This window comes from Chiloscyllium punctatum, chromosome 20 (genome assembly GCF_047496795.1).
Source record: "Chiloscyllium punctatum isolate Juve2018m chromosome 20, sChiPun1.3, whole genome shotgun sequence".
Lineage (NCBI taxonomy): Eukaryota > Metazoa > Chordata > Chondrichthyes > Orectolobiformes > Hemiscylliidae > Chiloscyllium > Chiloscyllium punctatum.
This window is the reverse complement of record NC_092758.1, coordinates 81313076-81333589: the sequence shown is the minus strand read 5'-3', so window position 1 is coordinate 81333589 and position 20514 is coordinate 81313076. Positions and strand designations below refer to the sequence as shown.

The 20514-nt window shown below is 42.3% G+C and overlaps 1 long non-coding RNA gene across 1 annotated transcript in view; it reads right to left on the bottom strand.

Annotated features, from left to right (window-relative positions):
* Window positions 1-3043: 3043 nt before the first annotated feature.
* LOC140491808 (uncharacterized) overlaps window positions 3044-20514 on the bottom strand; it is a 42104-nt gene continuing 24633 nt past the window's right edge. Inside the window, exons 4-5 of the long non-coding RNA XR_011963434.1 lie at window positions 15559-15660; window positions 3044-3093 (exon numbers count right to left, since the gene is read on the bottom strand). This is a non-coding gene — a long non-coding RNA (uncharacterized lncRNA). The remainder of the gene's footprint in view (window positions 3094-15558; window positions 15661-20514) is intronic.

The following is a 20514-nucleotide window of genomic DNA, read 5'->3' as shown; positions in this document are numbered from 1 at the left end:
CTTGCCAACGGCAAATTCTATCGGATTAGCAGCATTATTAACATGTCTGCTTGTAAACACAGATGGCATACACACATCTAGCATTCATATTATCTAAAAAAAACTCATCACTGTTGTTGTTTGATGTTGAAAGCAAACATGATTTCACACAAGAGCAATTACTACAGTAAACAAGTAATTATTGCCCTCTGTTTGTATTGTGCCTGGTTAAGTGAGTGGTGCAGTCTTACCGAATACAGATACAACTTTGCATTATGAGATTGAAAGATGTCAGTTTCTTATAGCTACATTTATTTGCAGACTGAATGCTTGTTGCTGTACTAAAGGCAGCAGAGCTAAAGGATCAAAGTGATTTCTTATCAAGGCTAAATCCCATTACCAACGTTTGTTGTCACAATATGGAGCATGAATACAGACTTTGTAGACTGACAAGTCACGCGATATTTGTCACATGAGGAAACACATGTTGGCAGACAGTTGTTTTGAGAATTTTATCTTACTCTTAAAAATGTAATATCTCCAAACAAGTCTTCATAAAGATTGATAGAGGTGTCAGGGCTGACAGTGGAATGTTTTCATGGTTTATACGCAGTGATTGCACAAAGCATTCCCAAATGTGACTTGATCCAGTACACTCTTCTTCCTTTTCACAGCTTTTTTGAGTTGAAAGCAAGACTTGCCGAACCATAAAAATCTAAGACATAGGAACAGGAGGAAGCTATTCACTCTTTGTGCTCACTCCATCTTTCAATATGGTCATAACCAAACTTTGACCTCAATTCTACTTAAGGTTATATAAGAAATAGGATCATTCATTGGCTAGTTGGCTCTGCGATCCATCTCCAGCTGTATATTCTGTACAGAACCAAGAACTGTCCAACTCTTTATATCCCTCAGGACTCCCATCCTCCAACAGATATTGACCATGAGCCAAGTTTGCCAGAACACAGGAGAAAGTGAGGACTGCAGGTGCTGGAGGTCAGAGTCGAAGAGTGTGGTGCTGGAAAAGCACAGCAGGTCAGGTAGCATCCGAGGAGCAGGAGAGTCAACGTTTCAGGCATAAGCCCTTCATCACAGAAAGCCTTTCCCAGAACATAGTACTATTTCCTGATGTAATGCATCTTGAAATCCTGGATTACTTGCCAATCTTTTTCAAAAACTACACTGCCAATACAGAACAACCTCGATTATCCAAATGAAATGGGCGGGGAGTATTTTATTTAGATAACTGATTGTTTGTATAACTGATAACGTTTTTACGGGAACTTGAGATCTTGTTCAAATAATCTGAAATTCGGATAATTGATGTTCGAATAACCGAGGTTGTTGTGTAGTCACCGCTCCATCTGAAAGTTCTTTCCTTTTCTCATGGTCTCCAAAATCCAGCTGTCAACACTTTATTCACACAGTTTGTACTAATCTGTTGCCACCCTTGGTTACCTGCAAAGACTTGTTATTCAGCTTGTCAACACTCTACTCGCACTATTTGTACTTACCTGTTAACACGGTGGCTCAGCGGTTAGCACTGCTGCCTCACAGCACCAGGGTCCTGGGTTTGATTCCCGCCTGTCTGTGTGGCGTTAGCACATTCTCCCTGTGTCTGCGGGGTCTCGTCTGGGTGCTCTGGTTTCCTCCCACAATCCAAAGATGTGCAGGTCAGGTGAATTGGCCATGCTAAATTGCCCACAGTGTTAGGTCCGTTAGTCAGGGGTAAATATAGGGTAGGGGAATGGGTTTGGGTGGGTTTCTCTTCGGAGGGGCAGTGTGGATTTGTTGGGCCGAAGGGCCTGTTTCCACACTGTAGCGAATCTAATCTAATCTAACACACTTAATTACCTGAAATTATCTTGCCATTGTCTCTCTGCCTACATATGCTGTGTCTGTTTGCCATCCTCCACTTCACCTGACGAAGGAGCAGTGCTCCAAAATCTTGTGATTTTAAATAAACCTGTTGGACTATATCCTGGTATTATCTGACTTCTGACTTTGTCCACCCCTGTCCAACACCAGCATCTCCACACTATCTTCAAAACCCAGTTCTAGCAACATTTCAGAATTGGCAGATTCACATCTACACTCAGAGATACACTCAGAGATATATTAAATAAACAGAGAACAGCCAGGGAATTCCTAGAGGCATGGCACTCATCCACAGACTCTATCAACAAACACATCGATCTGGGCCCAATATACCGGCCACTGCAGCGGACAGCTGGAACTGACAACCGGAAGCGGCAGAGACAGGCCACTATAAATGCCGGAGGAAACAGCACAGAAGCGCTTCACAGGAGGCTCCCAAGCACTGAGGATGTCACCTAGACAGGGGACGAAACGTTTGCAAGATAAATTCCCAGCTCGGCGAACAGAACCACAACAACGAGCACCCGAGCTACAAATCTTCTCCCAAACCTTGAATATATTAAATAACATTTCTGATGTGCTATGTTACAAGTGGACAATCAAATGCATTGTAAAGATAACTTCTCAAGTCCAAAGAATGAGCACATAATACTTTAATTCCACTCTGCTGGTCACCCCCACCCAAACTCTAACAAATTTCTGTCCTCAAAATATTGGAATGAAGTCCTTTGCTTTCTCACAGCTGCTGCTTCCAGCACTGACAGAGAGCAGTATGGTGGCTCAGTGGTTAGCATTGTTCCCTCACAGTATGATTCCTGCCTTGGGTGACTGCCTGTGTGCAGTATGCATGTTTTCCCTGTGTCTCTGTAGGTTTCCTCTGGGTGCTTCGGGTTCCTCCCACAAACCAAAGACATGCAGGTCAGGTGAATTGGCCATGATAAATTGACCATAGTGTTAAATGCATTAGACAGGGGTAAATATAGGGTAGGGGAATGGGTCTGGGTGGGTGACTTTTTGGAGGGTCAGTGTTGGGCCAAGTGGCCTGTTTCCACACTGTAAGGAATCTAATCCAATCAATCGAAGTGCTTTCTGTGGATTGATGACTTACTTTTCTTTATCTAATGGGGTCCAATTTAACTGACTATGAATTAGTTGTTTTGATTGATTAGTATGCAATACAAATACCTGTTTGAGATTAAAACTGCAGATATTGGACAGCTGCTCAGATTGCATCTGTGGAGAGAGAAAATAGTTAATGTTTCATATCCACTACCTTTAATCAAACAGATGCTACCTGATCTCTGAAGTATTTAGAGCTTCTCTTCTGCTTTTATTTCGGATTTCACAGTATCTTGTTTTGAAGATAATAAGGAAGGGTGTGCATTGTGATGATCAAGTAATTCCTGGTACATGAGCTACATGTTGGAGGTGGAAATATTAACTATGGAGAGAGATATAGTTACGTTTTATTCCAGAAAGCCCAATAATGAAGGCTAGAATTGGAACCAATCATTCTACACAAATATTAGCATTTATTTCCAGCAGTACTCAATATAAATATGAGGATTAAATATAACTAAAAGCATTATAAGTATGTATCTCCTAGACTAACAACACCATTTTAGTTTACCCTTTTCTATAGGGGCATAAGGGAATCTTCAGTTACTGCTTACCACCAGCATACAATTAATATGTTAGTAACCAACTAGTTAGGAGATGTGGGAATGCCCATTCATTTTGGAATTTTGCAGAACAGGAAGTAATTATAAGTAATTTTGCCTCTTGGATGAAATGATAGAGTAGATTGTAGATGGATTGTGGAAGGAATACTTCTGATGGATGTGTTTCTCTATCCAGCCTTTTCTTAATATTTTAACTGGCAAACGTACCAATTATTTTGCCAACAGTATGATCCCACATGATGGTTGTCTGGATAACGTTTTCAGTTGAGAAGTGTTGGGACAGTAGCACCTGGACCTTTCAGGGGGATGCAATTTCATGTGAAAGCATGCAGAATTGATACTACCACCTACTTAGGTAGGATTTTCACAATGACAGTGAGGTCTCAGTCATTACAAAAATGGTCGATGTCACTGAAAATCAGAAACCCTGTCTTCAAAGGCTGACACTATATTTCAGGGGTTTCGACCACATGTTTCATGGACGCAGCCACACATATAAGCTAACAACTATTTCTGCTCATGTAATTTTGACAGACAACATTTACAGCATAGACCTGGTGAGAGCACATCTGAAGATTGTGGGTTCATTTGGATAACCAGCATCTCCTTTTGAAGAGGTAATGCACCCTTTCTCATGGCCAGGAGCTCTTTGGTAAATGTCAAGTGTCCTTTGAAAGAAATAAGGTGAACTTTGTGATTGTTGAAAGTTGGCATAAAGATGTAGAGGAAGTAAAAATCTTACTGAATCTGTTAAGTTCATTGGAACTGTCAAAAGGAACTGTCAAATGTTTCAAGGAGGAGTTGTTAAAAATATAACAAGATGAACTGCCTGACTTTCTAAGCATCCTGTCTTTTAAATGTTTGAAGGAATGCCTGATTGATTTTGTTTATGTCTATTGACATAAGCCTGAGAGTTACCATTTCTGGAATAGTATGGTATGATTGATTTCACAACCTTGCATTATTACAGTGTGGTGCCTGCCAATCAGCATTTGATTGGCAGCTTCAAATAGTTAGAGACTGTTTGAAGTGGAACTATGAATTCCAATGTTTGTTCTTACAGGAGATTATGCACATGACTGAAATGTTTGCGAATATACATAATGGTTGAATGATGTTAAATGTAGTAGATGCTTTACTGAGTAAGATACCTCCTTAGTTTTCTCTTTAGGAACTTCCCAGTTTGAGTTTGGAATATAGCTTACTTATATACGCTTGTCCATTTCAGATCATCTTTTCAACTGTACCTTTAAAATGCCTTCAATATAGAAAAGGGGATAAAATGTTGAAAATTAAGACTGATGCAAGCTCCCATCTGCAGAATTTTTTGCAGATGTTGGAGCCCATCACTTACAGAATAAAGCCTGTAGCCAACCCCATCAACACATTTTCTTGGAACTAACCACGATGCAGCATTTGTTGACCAATGTCTCTGCTTCCATCGAACATCTGCGTGTTGCAGTCGAAGCTCAGATTACTGTCATCATTGCTTTGGCTACCAATGTTCAATGTTCAATGATGTCTGTCACGACAATTCAGCAATGTGTCCTCCAAGAGGTTACTAGGATTAGTGGGGAGTAGAACCGAGGCAGTGGAAGTGGCTCTATGAAGCGTAGCCTCTATCTGTGTTCACCTAGCCGCACCTCACCACCCTGCCCCTGCCTCCCCCTTTATCTGCAGCTCCTCCACACCCACCCCCAGTCCTGAAGAAAGATTACACCCGAAACATTGACTTCTCCACTTCTTGATGTCGCCTGGCTTGCTGTATTCTTCCAACCTCTGGTTTGTTTATGCCATGAAGCATAAACCTGTTGTAATTTCTCGGGGGAAGAACAGTTGTGCTCCCACCATTTCCAAATATGGCCTTGACTTTAGCAGCTCAGACTGCTGCTGCCCATGCCTTGATTGTGGAGAATGAAGTGAGTCCTTCTCGACTCAAAGAGTTGCTCAAAGTTCCTTTCCAAAGATAGTCTCCTGAAAGTCAGCAGTCTCCTTTTCACTAGCTGTGCTGTAGCCACTTGGGTTCCATTACAAGGAGCACTGGGACAGTCAAACACACATGGGAACCAGGAACTAAATGCAGAACTCATTAAGTGCTGCAATTTTAAGTTTCTACCTGACAGATCAAGTTGGAGATGTACAGGATATTGGTTAGGCCACTTTTGGAATATTGTGTTCAATTCTGGTCTCCCTCCTGTTGGAAGGATGTTGTGAAACTTGAAAGGGTTCAGAAAAGATTGACAAGGATGTTGCCACGGTTGGAGGGTTTGAGCTACAGGAAGGGGCTGTTTTCCCTGGAGCTTCGGAGGCTGAGGGATAACTATATAGAGGGTTATAAAATCGTGAGGGGCATGGATAGGGTAAATAGACAAGGCCTATTCACTGAGGTCTAGGAGTGCAGAACTAGAGGGCATAGGTTTAGGGTGAGAGGGGAAACTTTAAAAGGGTAACTTTCTCACACAATGGGTAGTGTGTGTGTGGATTGAGCTGCCAGAGGAAGTGGTGGAGGTTGGTACAATTACAACATTTAGAAGGCACCTGGATGATATACGAATAGGAAAGGTTTAGAGGGATATGAGCCAAGTGCTGGCAAATGGGACTAGATTAAGTTAGGATATCTGGTCGGCATGGATGAGTTGGACTGAAGGGTCTGTTTCCCTGTTGTATGTCTCTATGACTCTATGAGTTTACGGCTCAATGCACTGAGATATTGTTTGTCTGTTCAGGTAGATATAAAATGTCTGTGGTCACTGTTTCAAAGGAGCACAACAAATGATCACAATGGTTAAAGGCATAATTTACCAATATTAAGACTAAAGAGAGTGGAAGGTATATATGGTGCCAGAGATTAAGAGGCACAGATATAAGTTACAGAGACTTGGAGAGGTGAGGCCAAAGAGGAATTTGAACAGAAAGATTAGAATTTTGAATATGAGGCAGTGGTGGATTGGGAGATGATGTAGATCAATGGAGTCCAGGCCAATAAATGAGCAAGATAGAATCTGGACGGGAGAGTTTTGGGTGAGATTTAGTTTTTGGGGAGTGATAAAGAATTGAAATGGTGCAGAGGTGAAAATTCCATCAGTTGATTCTGGAGGAACCTGAAGTAAAAATGAGCGAGCAGAAGAACAGAAGAAATTGAGGAAGAGTAAGGGATATGTAAAGGAGGTGGTAATTGGGTGTTTGGTCGATTTTGTGTTGGAGATGATACAGATATGGAAAAACAGTTTAGAGTCAAATCGGATGCATGGATTGTAAGCGATTTGGTTTTGTGTGAGGTAATAGTAAGGGTCGGTGGCTGAACAGCAGTCAAAGGAAGAAGAATTGTTGCAGGGGCAACGTCACATTGGAGGAAATTGAAGCACTCAAGTGTCAGACTAGAAAATGAGCAGGACAGAAGCAGTGGAGAGATTGGGAAAGATCGCAGAGAACGAGTGCTGGATGCCTTCAACTTAAGTGATTAGCCTAAAATCATGCTTCCAAATGTTTTTGTGAGGGGTAGCATAGAGATGAGATACAGAAGTGGGGACTTGGATAAATACTTGAATGAGTCTAGATGGGTGCAGGTGTGGGAACAGAAGACCTTTCGGGTAATTCCCTAGCTACCTTTGGATGGGTCAGAGTGAACTCGGGAAAATATAAACTTACCTGACAAAAGGGGGAATGGGTTGAAGAAAAATGGTGTGGTCAACAAGTCATGTCGAAGGCTGCAAACGGGTCATGGTGAATGAGGATGGATTGAGCACCACCATAGGACGTAACTAGAAACTTTGATGACAACCATTTGAGTGATGTAGTTGGCATAGAAACCTGATTGAGTGGTAGCTAAATTTGATACTGATTTGGGAGGCAACAACATGCTAAAGGACATTGCAGAGGGAAATGAGATTGGAGGTGGAGTGCTAGTTTGCCAAGATGGATGACAGATTTGAAGGAAAGTGAGGTGGTACTTGAAGAGACAGAACCACTAACAATATTCACAAACATTGGAGTCAGAAAGGGCAGTTGAATGGTCAGGAACCTCATGGGAATAAAGAGTAGGAAATTGACCTTATGGACAGGTTGAGCTCAAAGTAAGCCTGTGGGGTCATAAGGGAGAAGTTAGAGAAAGATATGAATTTAAAGCTTGGTCATCTCCATAATTTCACTTGTATCCAGTCTGGATAAACTCACAAGTCAGTCACAGCAATGCTTCACCAACTGTGTTTTTTTTAACACTCCCATCATCCACAATACTTATGCAGCTGCCACCCTTTCCAATTCCTTCACCTCTATCACTAATGCTCACAGCTTCAGTAAAAGCTTTACTCTCTTCCTCCCAGATCACTTACCTGACAATGGCCTGCCAATGTTGGAGTTGGAAGACTGGTTGGTGGCACTGAACACACTTAGCCATTCATCACCAGATTTGACAGAGCCACACCATGTCCATTCCCCCCTATTTCTTCTGCACAATGAGCCTGGGGTACAAATACACTTTCCAAACACATCACCTATACCTAGGAGATCTCACCATATAATGCCTGTTAGAGTCATAGAGATGAACAGCATTGAAACAGACCCTGCAGTCCAACTCGTTCATACTGTCTAGATATCCGAACCTAATCTAGTCCCATTTGCCATCACTTGGTCCGTATCCCTCTAAATCCTTCCTATTCGTCTACCCATCCAGATGCTTTTTAAATGTTGTAATTGTGCCAGCCTCCACTACTTCCTGTGGCAGCTCATTCCATACACGCACCACTTATTGTGTGAAAAAGTTGACCCTTAGTCCCTTTTAAATCTTTCCCCTCTCACCCTAAAACTATGCCATCTCATTCTGGATTCCACTCACCCCCACCCCACCCCCAAGGAAAATAACCTTGTCTATTTACCCTATCTATGGCCCTCATGATTTTATAAACCTCTATAAGGTCACCCCTCAGCCTCTGACATTCCAGGGAAAACAGCCCCAGCCTGTTCAGCCTCTCTCGATAGCTCAAACCCTCTAAACCTGGCCTATTCTAAGCTGAGTCAGAAGATCTCAGCTGAGGTGATGATAAAGACATTACATCTAGTCTCAACATTCTTTGGACCACACAGGGAAAAATATCAAGGCAGGAGTTCACATTTTGAAAGGTTTTCAGTTGCTCACCCTTCATCTAATGGTGGCATTTCACCTCTGAGTTTAAAGGTTAAAGAATAGAGCATTAGTAGGAGAAGGTAACAAGTACGAAGCAGAAAAATCTACTCATCCCTAGAAAATGGATCAGAAGCTCATACTTCGGGGTTGACTTCGGCCCTGTCCTAGAGCAGAACACAGCAGATGGGTGGTGAGTTCTAATGACCTCTGCAGAAAAGAATCTTTTTGCGCATATACAATGATTGTTAACAGGATGGGTCTCTGCTCTGATGGATCCCAGAACAAACATTTATTGGTGAAATGGAAAGTCTGGAGTTGTCATGGGAGAGTCACCTATTTGGGCAGGGAACTGGAAGGTTGCCATGTCCTAGACTATGTGATAGCCTTCAGAACAGGAAGGCGAAAACAAAAACACCTAAAGAGAAGACAAGGCATGCTGAATGATGTATCCAGATTAATGTATTTGTAACCCAATTACTGAGTTTCTGATCCAGAGGAAGGCAAATATTTTATGCTGAGGCTATCTCTTGTGTGTCTTGACATTAAGCAGAAAGTGTTCCATTAAAGCAAACAGCTGTCGTTACTTATCATGTGATGTTAAAAATGAAGTTCAGAAATCTATTTCTAGCCCTGCTATTCTTACAGTCACACCAAGGACACAAATGACATTAGTTAAGGATGACATGAGCATTGAAAGCCTTCGAAACCTTGCAGTAATGAACATTCTCATTGTGCATCTTGGACACTTTTCTCAGAAACTTTCACTCCTCCAGTTACCTTCTGTGTCTCGCACGCTGCCGAATCCACTCCACTCTTCCACAGCCCTTTGGTGCCTTACCCCCAGTTCTAAAGCTGTGGGAACCGGTAAATCAGAAACAAAAACAGACGTCGCTGGAAAAGCTCAGCGGGTTTGGCAGCAACTGCGAAGAGAAGTCAGGGTTAATGTTTCAGGTCTGGTGAGGGAGTTCTGAGGAAGGGTCACCAGACCCGAAACTTTAACTCTGATTCCTCTTCACAGATGCTGCCAGATCTGCTGAGCCTTTCCAGAAACGTCTGCCTTTGTTTCTAAAACTGTGGGATTCAGTAAGCTATTCTACCTTGTGCCTTCGCTGATGCTCACCTTGCTGTGGGAGTTATTGGATTTCAAACTTGGCCACATTTGGAGTCCTATGTACAATTGTGAGTCTCACACCTTAGATAAAAGAGCCCTTTTGGAGGGACAGCAAGACAGATTCAGCACTATGTACCAACGCTTGAAGGCTAGATTATGAGGAGAGCTCATATAGACTAGCCATGTACATTCTAGCACATTGAAGACTAAGGCTTGATTAGATTGAGGTTTATAGGATTTTGAAAGAAATTAATAGAGCAGGTGGAGAAAAACCCTTTTTCCACTGCTGGAGTCATCCAGGATGAGAAGAGAACATCCTTGAAATTAGAGTCAGACTTTTCATGAGAGATGTTAGGGAACAGATGCAGAGGTTGATAAAAATGTAGTATTTATTTCCAGAAGATAGTTAATCATTTTCATTTCTGAGATAGGTAGGTTTTTGCTGGCCAAGGGTATGAAGAATATGGATACTGGATTAGTGGTGCTGGAAGAGCACAGCAGTTCAGGCAGCATCCAACGAGCAGTGAAATCGACGTTTCGGGCAAAAGCCCTCATTCCTGATGAAGGGCTTTTGCCCAAAACGTCGATTTCACTGCTCGTTGGATGCTGCCTGAACTGCTGTGCTCTTCCAGCACCACTAATCCAGTATTTGGTTTCCAGCATCTGCAGTCATTGTTTTTACCTTATGAAGAATATGGAGTCAAGTCAAATGAAGAGAGTTCAACCGTCAAATTAACAATGATCTTTTTGAAAAGCACGCCAGGTTTTGGAGGCCAAATGGCCTTCTGTTATTGCAGTATTCCCAGCCTGAAGTGGAAGATATTGCTTAAAATGTGTTTCTTATTCACTGCACCTCAAAGTCAGTGAGAATGAAATAAAATGTCATTCATAAAACTACCCCAGATAGAATCTGCTAACTCAATCCTGACAGTGGAATCTGGTGAGCATAAGCTTTAATGCTGTCACCCACAATTAAGGGGGAATGTAAATTTGGGGGCCATACCACGATTCCCACTGCCTACCTATTCATCCCTCCCTGCCTCCATTTTAGCAGTGGCAGTCGAATTTTCTGGAGGCCCATCCAGCAGTAGGCCAACTGAAGATATTTTGGCTAATTAACTGCCACCTAAGGGCCTTTTACTGTCACGACTGGAATTTGGCAGGAAAGACACAGACTAATCAGGGAGAATAGCAGGTTTCACTGCTCTGGCTGGTGGCTCAGGAAGTGGGAGGGCTGGGGTCATTGCTACTGCCTTTATCAGTTCCCTTAACCCATCAGAGGCCATTATACAACATCTTCCACTCCCGCATTTGCCCCTTACCATGCTCCGTCTGTCCCACCTCCCCCACCGTGCCAGCCTGATACTAGCAAGATCAAGCATAATGTTGGAGCTCCATCAGAGCTCACTTTACTTTGGGATTCACTGCAGTCTCAGTAGTTTCAGGGCATACCACTGGAACCAAAGAGATGCCAGCTGATTGATTGGCTCTTAGGAGCACAAGTCTTCCCCAGATGTGGTGGAAGGGCCATCTCAAAGCAACCAATGTCCTGATGGCTGTCAAATGGCCCCGACTTCAATGCACACCCACCTTCTACTGTGTAAAACCAAGCTTTATGCTTCAATCTGGAATAGCCAAAGCATTTATCCAATGCAGCGCTGGGCAAAGCTGATTTTTCTCATGCAGGCTAGCAAAGACTCATTGTAAAATTGCCCCTGTCCTGTGTAACCATGCAGCTGATTTTCACAGAGCTGCTGTATCTATAACCAATGAAATTCAGAGGAGTGGTAGATTAACAGAAACAAAAAGCTGAGTTTGAATTTCAGATAATTATCATTTCAGGGAGAGTCAAAATTAAATCGTCTAAAATGACCGACAAGGGAAAGCCAGTTTATTGCAGTGAAATTTTTTAATCATATACATTGGGTTCTAATTTCCTTATAATTCAGTTTAACAGCTGAAGAGTAATTTCTTTATTCTGCTCTCCCGTGAACCATTTGACAGTGCTTTCTGCTGTGATGGGATCACAGTAGCCACTCACAGTATTCAATCACTGTCGTTTCCACTCTCCCCTTAGCCATCTTAATGTTGTTTTCATCTTACAGAGTTTATAACAAGTAGAACAAGCAGAAAGAAGATTGCAAACACACCACCGGTGCTATTGCTCTTTATGCTGGAGAATACATGAGGAACACTGCAATAAAAAACACAGGGTATTGTGCTGCAGTTCATTGATGCTTAGAAGAAACTGATGGCAAATAACTGGCTTAAATTTTGCCAAAATTTTGCTTTCAAATTTGAATTTACATATATATTAAAGCATGAGACATAAAAGATGATCATAGAACTATCTCTCGTGTATTGGATTTCACTTGGCATTCTACTGTGCTACCTCAAAGGATGTTGTTTTAGCCTGTCTTAGGGAAGGTTTCCAAATGGTTACTGGTCCAGATGGATACCCCAAATAGTTAAGCTCTGAGTGGCAAGGGATGAACTGGATCTTTTTCTTTATACATTCACCCTATCAGTTGTTTACAACGGGTTAATTTTTTGATAAAGTTCCCTCTCTACCTTTCTCCCAGACCAATGGGACTTGGGTTTTAAAAGGAAGCAATTTGACCAGGGTTTATTGAGTTAACAAGTGAGCGAGTTTATTAGTTACTAAATATGAAGAAATAAATAAAACACACATACACTTAAGAAGAGTAAGAATGAGTCCAAAACGAAACCCAAGTTAAAAAGAAAATACAGATCGGTCTCTGTGTGGCACTGTGGCAATTTCACTGGATGCTACTGGTCGTGTTGTTATTAGTAGTTGAACAGCCAATTTTGAGATTTGTGGCTTTTCACGTTGACTGAAATTCCTTTATCCTATTACCTTTCATATGTGGTTGGCTAATAGTACTCAGAGTAAGGTAGTCTTATTCCTTTTTTTAACTAGCTGTTCAGGGGTGCTTATTGACTGTTCTCAAAACTGTGATCATCACAGGATACTGGTCCACACAATAGGACTTCAAGCCACTAACAAACAGAATGGATGCTTGCTTTTAAATCCTGTTTTTGTATGTCCTGGATGGATAAATCACAAAAATATCTGCATGAGAAGGCCACCTGCTGAGACAGGGTTGTGGGTAGTCAGCCTCTCATTCTCCTAATTAGCCTTTCTGTTTGAAGTTAAAAATCACACAACACCAGTTTATAATCCAACAGGTTTACTTGGAAGCACTAGCTTTCGGAGCGACGCTCCTTCATCAGGTGGTTGTGAAGACTCCACCTGATGAAGGAGCAGTGCTCCGAAAACTAGTGCTTCAAAACAAACCTGTTGGATTATAAGCTGGTGTTGTGTGATTTTTAAACTTTGTACACCCCAGTCCAACACCATTTCTGTTTGAAGTTTCCCTGACTCTGTTCAGGTGCAAACAACCACCGAATTTTCATCTTGGTTACATCAGTCCTCTTTTTAAAAGCACATATTGGAATCACATGTTCAGGACATCCATAGGTGATCCAGGGTTATGATGCGTGGTCATGACGATGTGGACTTTATCAAAATATGTGTATGATATTGTATAATCTGCAGTACATTATTCCAGTGCTAAGGCAGTTTATCCATATTTCTCCAAGGCTATTTAAAACATATTTGGGCAACTGCTTTGCATTTTTGGTATCAATTGCTGATTGGCATTATTTCTTAGTTTAAAGTTATAATTGTTAAGGTAAATTACTGTTTCCAGACATTCTGATTGCATTTTCAGTTCTGGGTTATCGTGACATCATTCATCATTAAACACTATTAGACACTATGTTATGAAGGGCCTTCTCTTGTCGTTCTTTGTTTTATAAATAGAAGTGTTGTGCCATAGAAGACACACTATATTCTTTTGCTGCTAATGTGGATCTGTGTTCAAACTAGCTTAGCTCATTAAGGTCACAGAGTTTAATGAGAAAACTTTGTAAATTAGAACGTGCTTGACAGTTTCATCATTTTAGACACTGGTTTCCATTTGTACCAATCGGTAATTTCTGGAAAGTGATCTTTGAGCTTCTTAGTATTCTGTAAGCTTAAATCATCAACAGACATAACTCTTTGATGCAAATACAAACGAATCGACACAGTTGTGGCTATGAATTACTATCTCCTCAAAGTGAGTCACTAGGAAGATGGCAATGTGGAACCAGGGAAGGGATGGATATCTGTGATGTAAGGATTTAGAAATACATTTTTAAGAGGCTTCCATGGAGAAAGTGAAAGTGTGTTTGTTCTTGCTTCTCAGAAGATAAATTAGGGATTTCACTGATCTCTGTGAGTCATGCAGATTAGACAATAACGAGTTGACAGCTTGTTTTAGACCTGCATTTACATGAATGAGAAAGTAATATGCAAAGTAAAACCCTCTATTGCTCACTTTGTGTTTGTTGAAAATTAATTTTCAGTTCTGTTCTGTTTCTCTTTTATGCATCAGTTGCACAATAGTTGTTATCCCACACATGTAGGAGTAGTGGTACAACTAAATGTGTACATTAGATGGTGTATTTAGTGAAAATACTTGGCAAATACTTGGTTGGTGAATGTGAGTCTGGAGTTTAATTGGCTACATTTTCTGTGCCATAACTCATAGCTGGGCAACATTGAGTGATTAGCACGGGGTCCAGTATTTTTGCAGAGTGAAAACAGTTATTGGAGGCACTGACGCACTGATTTTACAAATAGTACAGGAACAGGGTCACAGTTTTTTTCTTAACAATTTTAAAAATACAAGTCACATTGTGATGTTCTTATAACTTTCAGGAAATATTGCTCACTGTGGCAATTTATACAGAAACACACCACACCCTTAGGGGAGGAATCTAAGTTCAAGGCAAATTTGGAGAGAACAGACAAACTCTAATGCACTATTTGCATATTTCCCCAAAATAATGAGGCCATTCCACAGCAATCTATGAAAGAAAAATGTAAATATTGTATTTTTTAAGCAACTTAAATGGTGGAAGTCTGAAATTTGACAGATTCGACTTCCAGGTCACGGCTCTAATACATTTCAACTTACTTTAGGAACAGTAACCATTTCCTCAAGAGTTTAATCTACTTTAAGAGCACTTTAATTTGCACTTTGTCATTGCACAATGTTTAGCAGCAACATTTTCCACTCTTGCACATGTACCACACAAGTGCAAACCTCGACCATCTCCAACAAGAGAGAATCGAATCATGTCCCCTTGACATTCAATGGCATTACCATCACTGCAAACCCCATTATCAACATCCAAGGGATTGTCATTAACCAGAAACTAGCTACATAAGTGCTGTAGTTTCAAGAGCAAGTCAAATCTAGGAATTCTGTAGTGGGTAACTCATTGCCTGGCTCCCCAAAGTCTGATGAACATCTATGAGGCACAAATCCAGAAGATGATGGAATATTCTCTATTAATCTGGATGAGCGCACCCCAACAGCAGTCAAAAAGCTTGATATGATCCAGAACAAAGCAGCGGGCTTGATGGACACCTTTCCACCACCTTCAACTTGTACTTCCTCTTATACTGGAGGCAGTGTGTACCATTTACAAGATATATGACAGCAACACACCAACGGCCCTTTGGCAGTATCCTTCAAACCCATGGCCACTTCGAAGCACAATGTCATAGAAACATGGAAACATCATAACCTGTAAGTTCCACCTTAAGTCACACACCATCCTGACTTGGAGGTACATATCTGTTCCTTCAACATTCTAAGATCTAAATATTAGAACTCTCTCCTTATCATCACTGTAGATATAATTACCTTGTATTGACTGCAGCATTCATGAAGGCAGGTCACCACCACATTCTCCAGGGTAATTAGGAATAGACAATAAATGCTGTCCTGTCGAATGATGGTCACATACTGTGAACAAATAATATAGAAACTTGGAATATTGTGTTCAGTTCTGGTCACCTCATTTTAAGAAGGAGGTGGAAGCTTTCAAGAGGGTACAGGGGAGATGTACCAGGATGCTGCCTGGACTGGAGGGCATGTCTTATGAAGAAAGGTTGAAGGAGCTGAGGCTTTTCTCATTGGAACGAAGATGGATGAGAGGTGACCTGATAGAGATGTACAAGATAATGAGAGGCATAGATAGAGTGAAGTCAGAGACCTTTTCCCTAAGGCAGAAATGGCTATCACAAGGCGGCATAATTTTAAAGTGATTGGAGGAAGGTTTAGGGGAGATGTCAGAGGTCGGTTCTTTATACAGAGAGTGTTGGGTGTATGGAGTGTACTGCCAGAGGTGGTAGTAGAGTCAGAGACATTAGGGACATTTAAGCAACTCTTGGCTAGGCACATGGATGATAGCAAAATGAAGGTCATGTAGGTTGGTTTGATCTTAGAGTAGGATAAAAGGTTGGCACAACATCAAGGACCGCAGGGCCTGTACTGTGATGTACAGTTCTATGTTCTAAACTTAACAGCTGAATATTGCTCTGATCTCATTCTTCATGTTAACTTATTTTCATTATGTTTCCTTACCTGGTAGAATTATTGAATCATAGAATTCCTACAGTATGGGAGTGGGACTTTTGGTAAAAACAATGACTGCAGATGCTGAAAATCAAATACTGGATTAGTAGTGCTGGAAGAGCACAGCAGTTCAGGCAGCATCCAACGAGCAGCGAAATCAACGTTTCGGGCAAAAGCCCTTCATCAGGAATAAAGGCAGTGAGCCTGAAGCATGGAGAGATAAGCTAGAGGAGGGTGGGGGTGGGGAGAGAGTAGCATAGAGTACAATGGGTGAGTGGGGGAGGAGATGAAGGTGATAGGTCAAGGAGGAGAGGGTGGAGTGGACAGGTGGAAAAGAAGATAGGCAGGTCGGACAAGTCAAGGAGGCAGTAACTGAGCTGGAAGTTTGAAACTAGGATGAGGTGGGGGAAGGGGAAATGAGGAAGCTGTTGAAGTCCACAAATGGGACTTTTGGCCCATTTGGTCTACGCTGAAGAGCATCCAACCCAGATTCCCCCTCCCCCCACCCTATTCCTGTTATCCTGCATTTTCCCATGGCTAATCCACCCAGTCTGCACATTCCTGGACACTCTGGTCAATTTAGCACGGCCAATCCACCTAACCTGCACATCTTTGGATTGTGGGAGGAAACCGGAGCACCCTGAGGAAGGTTTTGACGTTGACTTTTTCACTCAAATGCACTGCAGCTACTAATATTTGGGGAGTTAAGTAACAATTCCTTTGTTTTTCTACATTTGGCAAAATCTTCAAAAGAAAACTTTGCTGGTGATCAACAGCAGCTACAGGGGGCCTTTTCAGGCTGAACCTCTAACGAGTGAGGTGCCACAGGGATCAGTGCCGAGGCCACAATTATTAACAATGCATAGGAATGACATGGATAGGGAAAGTGTATGTATTACAGCCAGGTTATGCTGATTATACAAAGGTAGGAGGGAAGAGAAATTGTGAGGATGACACACAAGTCCACTGAGGGATATGAACAGGTTAAGAGGGTGGCAGATGGAATGTAATGTGGGGAAATGTGAGATTATGCACTCTGGCAGGAAGAATAGAGAAGAACAGAATAAAGGCGCTGGATATTATTTAAATGGAGAAAGACTGCAGAAAGCTACAACATAGAAGGATTCGGGAGTTCTCGTGTGTGAATCATCCAAGTTCAGCAGGGTAGGCAAATGGAATGTTGGCCTTTATTTCAAAAGTGAATGGAATTAAAAACTGTGCAAGACACCGGTCTGACCACAGCTGGAATATCGTGAACCTTTTTCCTCTTTTTATCTAAGGATAGAAATATTGGTATTGAAGACAGTTCAGAGATTAGGGGTTCATGGGGCTGATACCAATTGTGGGGAGTTTGTCTTATGAGGAGAGGTTGAGTAGGTTGGAACTGTAACTCCTTGGAGTTTAGAAAAATCTGAGGTGACCCGATTGAAACGCAAAGGATTCCTAGGGGACTCAACACGGTGGATGAAGAAAGGTTGTTTCCCCTTGTGGGAGAATCTAGGATCAAACAGCATAATCTCAGAATAGGTGTCATCCCTTTGCAAATTTCTTCTGTCTCAATGGGAAGTGAATTTGTGGAATCCTTTACTGCAGAGGGCTGTCAAGGTTGGGTTGATAAGTATATTCAAGGCTGAGATTAACTGCTTTTTAATCAGCAAAGGGTTTGGGGAAAAGGCAATGAAGTAGAGTTGAGAATTATCAAATCGGACATGATCTCGAATGGTGGAGCAGAGTTGATGGGCTGAATGGTCTGCTTCTGCTTCTATGTCTTATGGTCTCTTTGCTATTGAGTGAAATGTTTAGCTAATTAAGAACATATTCTAACATAATATTTTTAAAAATCTAACTCCGCCAACTCCTTCGACACCCAAGGTCTTGCATTTCACCAGTTCTGGTCCAATTGCATTCCCAATTTTCTACGCATTTTTGCCATCTGTGTCTATGTTCTAAGTAATGGAATGACCTCCCTAAACGCCCCCTCCTCTCTTTGCTCCTTTATTATTCACCTTAAGTTGTAAGCTGTTTGACAAAGCTGTTGGTCACTTGTCCTAATACCTCCTTATTCAGCTCCAAATCAAAATATTTTGCCTGTTAATTCTTCTGTGAAGTACCTTGGGACAGTTCACTCATTTAAGGGTTTCACACAAATACAAGTTGGTGTTGCATTAACTATGCAGATGTTCTGCACCTCTGATGACTATTGGAACTACTTAGGAGTTTTCTCATTTTAAAATATTTGGTATTCATTGTCTCTTTCCATTATCTTTTTCTATGCTAAGAAGAATGATAGTCAACTCAGTCACTGGCCTTCACTAATACTGAGCTTCAGTCAGCTGCATTGAGGTGCAGAAGACATGGGGAGGACATGCAGGTTGGGGGGAGTTGGTGATGTGGTGGCTTGGATTTTAAACTTGTTTGCCTGTGCTATGGAGCTCAAAACCCTGGTCTTTTCTAAAGCTAAAGTTGAAAACGCACTGGGCTGTCTTGAGAGTGGATTCTTGCCACAGGTCTCCAAACATCCTGTTCTTGCATCAACTACGTCAGGCCTGACTGCTTACCCATCAGGAACAGAAATAATTTCTTGGAGAAACTGATTTTTTTCACAAGGGACAACTGGGAATTCATGTGGTTACAGAACTATTGGACCAGAGCCTGTGTGCTTAGTGTTAAAGCAAATGGAGAATTGCCTCTGACAGTGTCTTTTTATATTTTAAAGCCGGGGGAATGGCGACAGGGCCAACATCTATTTACAAAGTAGGAGCTTGTTGACATCAACTCAGAGAAAGTGAGAATGGCAGATGCTGGAGATCAGACTCAAAGAGTGTGGTGCTAGAAAAGCACAGCCGGTCAGGCAGCATCCGAGGAGCAGTAGAATTGATGTTTCAGGCACAAGCCCTTCATCAGGAATGAGGCTTCTGGGCCAAGGGGGCTGAGAGATAACTGGGAGGGGGGGATGGGGTTGGGGGAAAGGTAGTTGAGAATGTGATAGGTAGATGAAGGTGAGGGTGAAGGCGATAATTCAGAGAGGAGGGTGTAGCAGGTAGGTGGGAAGGAAGATGGACAGGTAGGCCCATTCAAGAGACTGGTGTCTAGTTGGAGGTTGGGACTGGGATAAGGTGGGGGTGGGGAAATGGGAAAACTGGTGAAATCCATATTGGGTGGTTAGGATTTGGCGATGAAGGAAGCCCAGGACCTACATGTCCTCGACGGATGGGGAGGGGGAGATAAAGTGTTCAGACTCAGGGCGGTGGGGTTGGTTAGTCTGTGGGTCACAGAGATGTTCTCTGAAACGCTGCGCAAGTTGGTGTTCTGTCTCCCCTGTGTAGAGGAGACCACATCGAGTGCAACAGACACAGTAGATGATGTATGTGGAAGTACAGGTAAATTTCTATTGGATGTGGAAGGATCACTTGGGGCCTTGGACAGAGGTGAGTGGGGTCGTGTGGGCACAGGTTTTGCACTTCTTATGGTGGCAGGGGAAGGTGCTGGGAGGGGAGGGTGGGTTGATAGGGACCGGACAAGGGAGTTGCGGAGGGACTCTCTGAAACACAGATGGGTGGGGAGGGAAATATATCTCTAGTGTTGGGGTCTGTTTGTAGGTAGCGGAAATGGCGGAGGATGAAGCGATGTATCCGGAGGTTTGTGGGGTGGAAGGTGAGCACATGGGGGATTATGTCCTTGTTGTGATTGTAGGACTGGGCTTCAAGGGCAGAGGTGTGGGAAGTGGAGGAGATGTGCTGGAGGGCATCGTCAACTACGTGGGAGGGGAAATTGCAGTCTTTGAAGAAGGAGGCCATCTGGGATATTCTTTAATGGAATTGGTCATCCTGGGAGCACATGCGGCTGAGGCGGAGAAATTGGGAATAAGGAATAGCATTTTTACAGAAAGCAGGGTGGGAGGAGGTGTAGTCCAGGTGGCGGTGGGTTTGTAGTGGATGTCTGTGTTGAGTTGGTCACCAGAAATGGAGATGGAGAGGTCCAGGAAGGAGAGGGAGGTTTCTGAGATGGTCCAGGTAAGCTTGAGGTCAGGGTGGAAGGTGTTTGTGAAGTTGATGAACTGTTCAACCTCCTTGTGTGACCACGCGGTAGTGCCAAAAAAGTCTTTGATGTAGTGTAGGAAAAGGTGCTGATATAGCTGCGGAAGGTGGACCGTTCCACGTACCTGACGAATTAGTGCCAGGAACGTGATGCCCAGTTTGAAATGAATTGAAACACTGAAGTCAATAATGTCAAGCAATGGAG